The sequence below is a fragment of the Belonocnema kinseyi genome, chromosome 4, assembly GCF_010883055.1.
Source record: "Belonocnema kinseyi isolate 2016_QV_RU_SX_M_011 chromosome 4, B_treatae_v1, whole genome shotgun sequence".
Classification (NCBI taxonomy): Eukaryota; Metazoa; Arthropoda; class Insecta; order Hymenoptera; family Cynipidae; genus Belonocnema; species Belonocnema kinseyi.
The window spans coordinates 60,636,211-60,645,393 of NC_046660.1; positions in this window are offsets into that span (position 1 = coordinate 60,636,211).

A 9,183-nucleotide genomic window follows, 5' to 3' on the forward strand; every position below is an offset into this window, starting at 1 on the left:
CGCTCACTCGCTTACTAATAAGTCCTAAATTGCGCTATCGCAGGAACTAGATATAAGACTTTATGTAAATAGTTGTAAATAATTGTATATATAGAAAGGATACGATTGTAAAAAATATATAGATGTAAACGGAAAGATTGTAAGGAATGGAAGTCATGTAAACCCTTAGGGGACACATTATGAATAAAGAAGAACTATTTTTTTGAAAATGCACATATTTCGTGAAAAATCGATTTTTTGGCAGAAAATTATCTTCTTTACAAATTCAACTTCTCTAAAAATTCTTCTTTTTGCTTAAAAATTCAAGTATTTCAGTTAAGTATTTATCATTTTTGTTAAAAATACTTCTCTTTGGTTGAAAATTGTACTATTTTGTTCAAATTTTTGTTGTTGTGAAAACTAATTTTTTCACTAAAAATGTAACTATTTTACATTTAATTGAAAATTCAGTTTTAATGACAAATTTATCCTTTATAGTGAAAAATGCACATTGTTTGTTTTTTATGGTTGAAATTTAATCTATTTTGTTTGAAAATTCAACTATTTTCTTTCAAATTTGTCATTTTTAGTTAAACTTTACTACTTTTTATTTCAAATAAAAAAAAATTTTAAACTGAAATATTAACTACTTGGTTTAAAGTTAAACTAAATTTAAAATTTCATTGAAAATTCATATTTTCCATTTGAAAATTACAACTTTTTTATAGAAAAGTGGTCTTTTTTACCTAAATATTCAACAATATTTTAGAAAATTAGACTACTAGGCTGAAAGTTGAGTTTTTTTAAATTCAAGTTGTTGGTTTATAATTCAATGATTTGGTTAAAAATTCCGCGATTTGTTTAAAAATTAGTCTTTTTTAATTCAATTCGACTGATTGCTTTGTTTTTGAAAATCTATTTTTAAAATTTTAAAGTTGACAATTCCATTATTGTTTTAGGAATTTTTTTAATTTTAGAATTCAACTGTTGCGTTGATAATTAAATTATTTGGTTAAAAATTCGTTTTTTGTCTGATGAAACTTGTATAAAATTTGTTCTTTAATAGAAAATGAATCACTTACTGTAAGAAAGTCATGTTTCTTGGTCGAAAATAAATTTTTTGTTTAATATTAAACTTTGTGGGATAAAAATGCAACTGTTTTGGTTGAATTTTCTTTTTCCTTTTACTAAAATTTGACCATGCGATTGAAAATTTGTCTTTGTAGGTTAGAAATTTTACTATTTTGATAAAGATATATATTTTGGTCAAAAGTAAACTTTTTTGAACTTGGTGTAAAATTTAACTATTTTGCAAAAAAATTGTTGCTTTAAAGTTCAACAATTTGATTATTAATGCAACTGTTAAGTTTAAAAAAATCGCTTGAACTTGGTAACGTAGTTTATGGACCGCTCCTTATATTACTGCTCACGCATCGCAGCTTATTCTGAAATTTCTGGTGAAACGAAATTTATACAGCCTCCATACACTACTGGCCTGGCTATATGTTGGCTGTCCAGTAAAATGGTGAAAATGTGTGTTGTGTCGTTATGGCATCCTAGCGTTAAAATTCTTACATCTCTGAAAGACAATATAGAAGTATAGCGATAAAAAACTTGTTTAAAAGTCGATCTTTGAAAGAAAATTAATCTTTTATGGTAGGAAAGTCATGCTTCTTGGTTGAAAAATAATGTTTGTTAAAAATTAAACTCCAGGATTAAAATTAAACAATTTGTGTTGAATTTTATTCTTTCTTCTATGAAAATTCGACTATTTGTTTAAAAATGTTTCTTTGTAGGTTAGAAACTTAACTGTTTTGATAAGGATACATTTTTTGGCGAAAAATGGCATTTTTGTAAATTTCAACTATGTTGTAAAAAAAATTTGTTTTGCTGCAAAGTTCAACAATTTAATTAATAATGCAAAAGCTAGGTTAAAAAAGTTGCGCTCGAAGTTGATAACGTAGTTTATGAACCGTTCCTTATACCACTCTCCATCCATGGCAGCTCATTCAGCAATTTCTGGCGAAACACAACTTTGGTAGCCCCTATACAGTACTGGTCTGGCTTTACGTGATTTCTGGTCCTTTCCTAAATTGAGTGCCTGATTTTAATTTTTTCATGCTATTAAACAAATATAAATAATAAAAATAATATAAAATTTTTTTGCTTCCCTGTAAAATAATACAAATAAGTGGCAAATCTTTATGAAATGCCACCGTTGAAATTAAAGCTTCTCTGAAAGCACAGATAGGGGTATGGAGATGTAAACAGATTTGTCGATAAGTACCCTTAGTACATTGCATGGTTGAGAGTCGAGGCGTGGATGGGGACGGTGTACCGATGCTTTAATTACCGGCAATTACCGGTGCCTAATCAATTACGTTAACGCAATCTGCTCGCATACTATCGGCTGACCAGGTGCTGTAATTGCAGTCGCCTCCAAAATGTCTATGTGTGTACATATATCAAGCCACGTCCCCCGCGAGGGCGAAAATCTGTCCACGCCACAGGATCGGCCTGCCCCCTTTGCGTTTTACCATTTTGTGGTCGACTATAAATTCTTCAGGAGACTTTACAAGTTCCAGTCGACAATCTGCTCGAATCAAAATTTAAGGCCTTCTTTAACTTATTTTAAGCTTTAAGTAGGTATGTGATTTCATTTCTGCACTAACATTAACCCGAAGTCTTACAGACCACGGCTTATATTTATATCTAATTAAATAAGTAAATAAGTTTTAGTTATCTGACTGTCAGAAGTATGTGAAGGGTTATTTCAATGAGTAAGAAATTATGAAATTTTATCAACATTTATATTTAATCATTTTTTACATGAGTAGGTGACATGAGTCACGGTGCGGTCTATTGCGACCGCACGGCCATACTTGAAAGTGAACGAAACAAGAAAATTTTTAAAGCACGAAATCTTAAATTCTATTTATTTGAAACAAGGCGGTCTTTGGTTAGGGAAAGCCTGGATATCAGGAAAAATGCATAGAATTTTATTAGTTAAGAAAAAGTCAGGGAATTAAAAAAATCTTGCAAGACAGGGAGTTTTTATAAGAGGCACTTTAGTTAACTACTAATAGTAGTACATATTTTATTTGAATTGAAAATTTTTTAATTCCGTTTATGAAAGATTTTATGTGAAAAATCTTAAAAGATTAAAATTCTGGTCTTTGAATATTAATGTTCAGGGTAAATGGAAAATTTTTCAGGGAAAAATTTTGGAATTTCTAAATTAAAGCTTTGCGGCCAATCTAATATAACATGTTTTTCTTATTAATCTATTTCCTTTGTTATATTTCTTTCTTTTATATATAGTTACTTCCTCCTGACGATTATATTTTTAATTAAAAATTTTATCCTTCGTTTAAAATTTCAACAATTTTGTCATAAAGTTTTCTTTTTTGATTGAAATTTTTTTTTTCTCTAATTTGTCTTTATTTAAAAATGGCATATGATTTAGTAAAAATTTTTTTTAAGTGGCCGCTGTTTCATTGAAGATTAATTTTCTTTGATGAGTATTCAACTGTTTTGTTATAAATTCTTTTTTTTTGTTTAAACATAAAAATTCTTTATTGAAAGTTGAATCGCTTTGTTAAAAATAATTTGGTTCTTGAAAATTCATCATTTTAATTGAAAATTGATCTTCCTGGTTAACTGTTTTGTTTTATTTTGTTGAAAAATAAATTTTTTAATTGAAATTTTAGTCTTCGAGTTGAAGAATTATTATTTTTGTTTTAAATTGATCTTTTTGTTTGTAAATTTTATTATGTTGTTAAAAAATATTTTTTGCTTCTTGTCGAAGAATAATTTTTTAATCTGGAAATGTAAATTTTCTATTTTTGCTTAAAAATTAACCATTTTTTGAAAAGACATATTTTCGGGTTTAAAAATCAATTGTTTTACAGAAAATTCTGATTTTAACTTAAATTTTAAACTATTTAGATTAACTTTTTTTTTGATTTCTTGACTGAAAAATCCTTATTTATTGAAAATTCGCCTTTTTAGATAGAAAATTCATCATTTTAGTTGAAAATTTATATATTTGGTTAGAAAGTTGTATATCTTGCTGAAATTCCGTTTCTTTGCAGGATTTTATTTCTTTTTTAATGAAAATGCAAGTTTTTTATTTTTTGTTTAATTTTTTTTAAGGATTAAAAAATCAACTAATTCGGTAAACCTTTAAAGTTTTAATGAAAATTCATATTTTGATGTCAAAAATGTAACTGAAACCTTGCTTGGTTAAAAACTCAAAATTTTTAGTTTGTCTTTTAGATTTAAAAGTTTATTTGTCTCAGTAGAAATTTGATTATTTTTAATTCTTCCATTTGGTTCAAACTTAATATTCTTTTGATGTGAGTTCAACTATTTTGTTGAAAATTTATCTCTTTACTTCAATATTTTTTTTTTATAAAATTCACCTACTTGGTTAGAAGTTAAACTCTTGTTAAAAACTTATTTTGTTGTTGTTGAAGATTCATAATTTTAATTGAAATTTCATATCTGGTTGAAAATGTAAGTACATTTTTGAAAATAAGCTTTTTAACTAAAAATTGAACTATTTTGTAACAAATTAATCTTTATGGCTGAAAATTATTCTTTTTCGTAAAAAATTCAACTATTTTCTTTAACGATTCTCGTCATTTTAGATGAAAATTTCTCTTTTGGATTTAAAATTCAACTATTCCAGTTAAAGAATTACAATTTATTTGCAAATGGACAACCTTATTTGAATTTGAATTTTTTTAACGTAAAATTTCAATATTTCAGATGAAGATTCATCCTTTAAGTTCAAATTCATCAGTTATGTTGAAAATGAAACTGTTTTCTTGAAAATCCCTTTTTTTTGGTTGAACATTAATATTTTAACTAAAAGCTTACTTTTTTCATTTTTTGTTAAAAATTAATATTTTTTAGTCGAAAACTCAAGTATTTCTTTCAAAATTAATTTATTTTGGAATTTTTTCTCTGTTGTATTGAAAGATGTTTAGAACGAACGTCATGAATTAAAATTAATATTTGCATGAAGCAGAAAATATGAATGTTACTTTTTGTTAACCAGGAAAATTAAAACACTTGATCGAAAAAAAACCGGGAAATGACCGGAAATTAGAAATCGTCCTTTGAATCGCCACCATGCTCCTCCCTCTGGTGTAAAAAATTTTCAGGAATAAAAGTTGATAAAATTAATTAATTCACTACTTATTCCAATAGTATCTCCATGCACTTTTAAAAGTTTGACAACAAAATATTCTTTACCTATTTGAATAGATATAAATTCATACACCAAACTCTCAAATTCCCCTTCCCTCCGTTTTCGGCCATCCGAAAACTGTTGGCCTCAGAAGGGCCGCAGTGCGCGAGTACTCAGTCGAGTAAATTGCGCAATATTATGCACTCCAATTAAAAGCGAGAGATTAGTGGACCTCAGGTCCATCTCAGTGCAAAAATAAAATCACTTCAATTACATAAAGGTTAATAGGATAGAAATAAATTGCAATGCTATGAGAGTTGGCGAAAAAAATAACCTAATCAAAATGGACAACAAAAGTGTTTCCTTGTCTCCTTTCATCTTGAGTCTTTATTGGATGGAACTTGGAACCAATTCGAAATAATTAATAGCCTCTTCTCAATCGATCAACGAGTACAATAACCACCATAATTGCTTTATACTTATTACTGCGAGCCAAAGCTGCTGCCCCATAGGGCATATTGTGTTCCATAAACTGCGAGGGAAGTAGGTTGTAAAACTCTACATAATTCGCCACGAAAACTCCTCCTTTTATGATAACTTCTTTTTTAACAATTTCGTTTCTCTATTGTTGTTACGAAACTGCTCTCCATGCACGAAAAAAATGACGAGAACTTACATTTATTGCCAGCAATGAAAATAACCATACTAAACATTTTTTATTGAAACTAAAATAAATTACAATAACATACGGACATTATTTCAAGAAATCTAAAAGATTGATGCATAATAGTTTGTTAACAACTACAATTGCAGCTTACAAGATCTGAATAAAGTTTGCAACATTATAAAAAAAAGAAATAAAAAAAAAACTTTTTTTAAGCTCACGAGCATTTCAATTCTGAGGGTAAACGTTCAACCAGAAAAATAAAGTTTCTACCAAATAGTTAAACTTTGACCCAAGTAGTTGAATTTTCAATTTAAAAATACCAATTTTCAACAAAATTGTTGGATTTTGAATCAGGAAAGACTTTTCAGGCAAGGTAGCAAAAAAATCAGTTTTGAACTAAATAAAATTATTTTTCAACAGCTAAACATTTTGATTTTGATTAAAAAATATGAAATTTCTACTGGAACATATGAATTTTTAAATAAAAAGGCAGCTTTTCAAAAAAATAGTTTAATTTCCAAGACCAAGATATGAATTTTCAACAAAAAGTTAATTTTTTACGAAAGTAGTTAAATTTCCAACAAAAAAAAAACAGATTTTTTACAAAACGTCGAATTTTCAAAAAAAAAGCTTTTTAATAAATTTGTGGAATTTTTTATTGAACAGTTAAATTGTTTACTAAAAATATAATTTTCAGGTTCCATACCTGAAATGAAAAATCTCAACAAAAAATTTAAATTTTTTACCAGCAATTTTGCAATTTGAAAAAAGAGAAATTCGTAACAAAAAAATTAAACAGTTAATATTTCAAACTAAAAACATAAATTGTCAACCAAAAAAAAAAAAAAAACAACGTATTTTCAGCGAAATAGTCACATTGCCAACCAAGGAAATAAATTTTCAACTAAATTAATGTATGTTCACTAAAAAAAAAAATGAATTTTTATGAAAGCAGTTCAACTTAGAAGTTGGTTTTTCCAAACAAAATGTGAATTTCCCGCAAATAAAGATTTTTTGTTGGCCAGAAAGGAATAAAATGTCATCCAAATTGTTAAGATTTCAAGCCAAAAGACAAATTTTTCTGTCAAACAATTGAATTTTTTGCCCGAAAATATTAATTTTCAATACAAAAGTTCATTTTCAACCAAACAATAGAATTTTTAATAAAAAAGAGGATGTTTCAACTAAATAAGATGAATTTTCAACCTAAAAAAAAAGAACGAATTTTCAATTTAAAAAATGTAACAAAAGAGTTTAATTTTCATGCAAAGAGATAAATTTTCAACTTTTGACGATTATATTTTTATATAAACATTTTATTGTTTGGTTGAAAATTTAACAATTTTGTTAAAAAGTCATCATTGTTGATTCAAAATTTAACCGTGTTGTTAAATATTGATATGTTTTAGCAGAAAAATAACTTTTAATTGAATGTTCATATTTTGTTTGTGAATCTTAAACTGAAATCACTCTTTGTTGAAAATTGAATTTTTTTTAAATTCATTATTTCTATAAAAAAATTAATCTCTCTTAAAAGAAATTTTATCCTTTTTGAAGTAAAAATGTTACCGTTTGATTAAAAAATAAAACCTTTCATTAAAAATTTAATAATCTTGTTAAAAAAGTTACCATTTCTCGTTAAAAGTTTAACCACTTTGTTAAAAATTCGACCGTTTTACCATAAAATTAAATTTGGTTTGAAATTCGTATTTCGTTTTTGATTATTTAACTGAAATCGCTCTTGGTAAAAAATTGAACTATTTTCTTGGTAATTCATTATTTATATGAAAAAAAAGAATCTCTTTTAGTAGAAATTTCATCCTTTTTAGGCTAAAAATGCAACCTTTTGATTGAAAAATGGAACGTTCTTTGATGGAAAATTCACCTTATTGTACCAAACTCGTCTTTGTTGCTCTCCAAACATTTCTTTCTCTCTAGCCTGAAAAATCTTTTATTGATAAAAATTCAATTCTTGCGTTGAAATGACTTTGCCCTGACCTACGACCACCGTGACTTCTCTTCTGAAATGTTCCAAATTCCTTAGAAAAATATGTTGTTTATGAAAGGAAAGACATCAGGGAGTCTCCTAATCCCTCTTCACACTCGTTGATTCGTTTGGAGTGACACCCGGTGGCTTAGCCCTTAACTCCCTCGTGCTTTCAGACGAAAATCTTGTACCAAATGCCATCACCATGGATCAAGCTTCAGAGGCTCTCGTTTCCCTTCTCATGTCTCTTGTTCTTTAAACCGACAGCAATTCCCTCCCTACTGACAATTTACAGTTGATGAGAAACTTCCTTTAAAGTTTCTTCTTAAAAAAAGAGTATCAAATTTATTAGGTATTATAATCTGAATAATTGTCTACAAATGCTGCTATTTATTTTTGGAGAATGTAACTTATTATTATTCCTTATGTGTTCAGCTGGTACTGTCTGAGCTTCCAAATTTTTATTTTATCAGTCTTCATACTGCTTCCCCCATTTCCTTTTATTCTGTTGTTCTCTTTTATCACATATTTTCAAGAAACCTGATTAAAATTATTCGAATTAGCTAAGTCTTTAATTAGACCGTAAACAAGACATGACCAACATATGATCAAGATATGCGAGTGAAATATGCTTTAATATCTTGAAATCCAATTTCAGGGAAAAGGATCACAAAAAGCTCCACTCCTCCTCCTCCTCCTCCTCCTCCTCCTCCTCCTCCTCCTCCTCCTCCTCCTCCTCCTCCTTATCCTCCACCTTCTCCTCCTACTCCTCTTCCTTCTCCTTCTTCTTCTTCTTCTTCTTCTTCCTCTCTATCATCCATCACTTGCTCCTCGATCACCTCCTCCTCTTCCATCCTCCTCTTCCATCCTCCTCCTCCATCCTCCACCTCCTTCTTTTGTTTTAAATTTTCAACAATTTTTATATTATTCGTCTTAATGGTATTTATTTATTATTTATTAATAATTTTCTCATTTTTAACAGTTCACTTACATTTACAATAACACTTATCTCTTTAGAAACCAACCATAAACATTTCAAACATAAACATAAGTCTTCTTCAAAAAATTTTATGATTTATATAATTATAAATTCAAAAACAAATTTTTTAAATAATTTTGATTCTTAAAGTTTTTAGAATAAAGTTTTGAACTTTTTATTACGATTTTGAAAGTTCAAGATAATAAAATACTTCAAAAGAATTTAAAACATCACAACAGATTTTCCCAAACATCAAAAGCGTACTCGCAAGATTTTTGTAAAATATTTTAAATTTTTTTCTAGAGTTAAAAAATTGTAAATATATTTTAAATTAACTTTAATATTTTGGAAAATTTTGTGAAGTTCTATGAAAT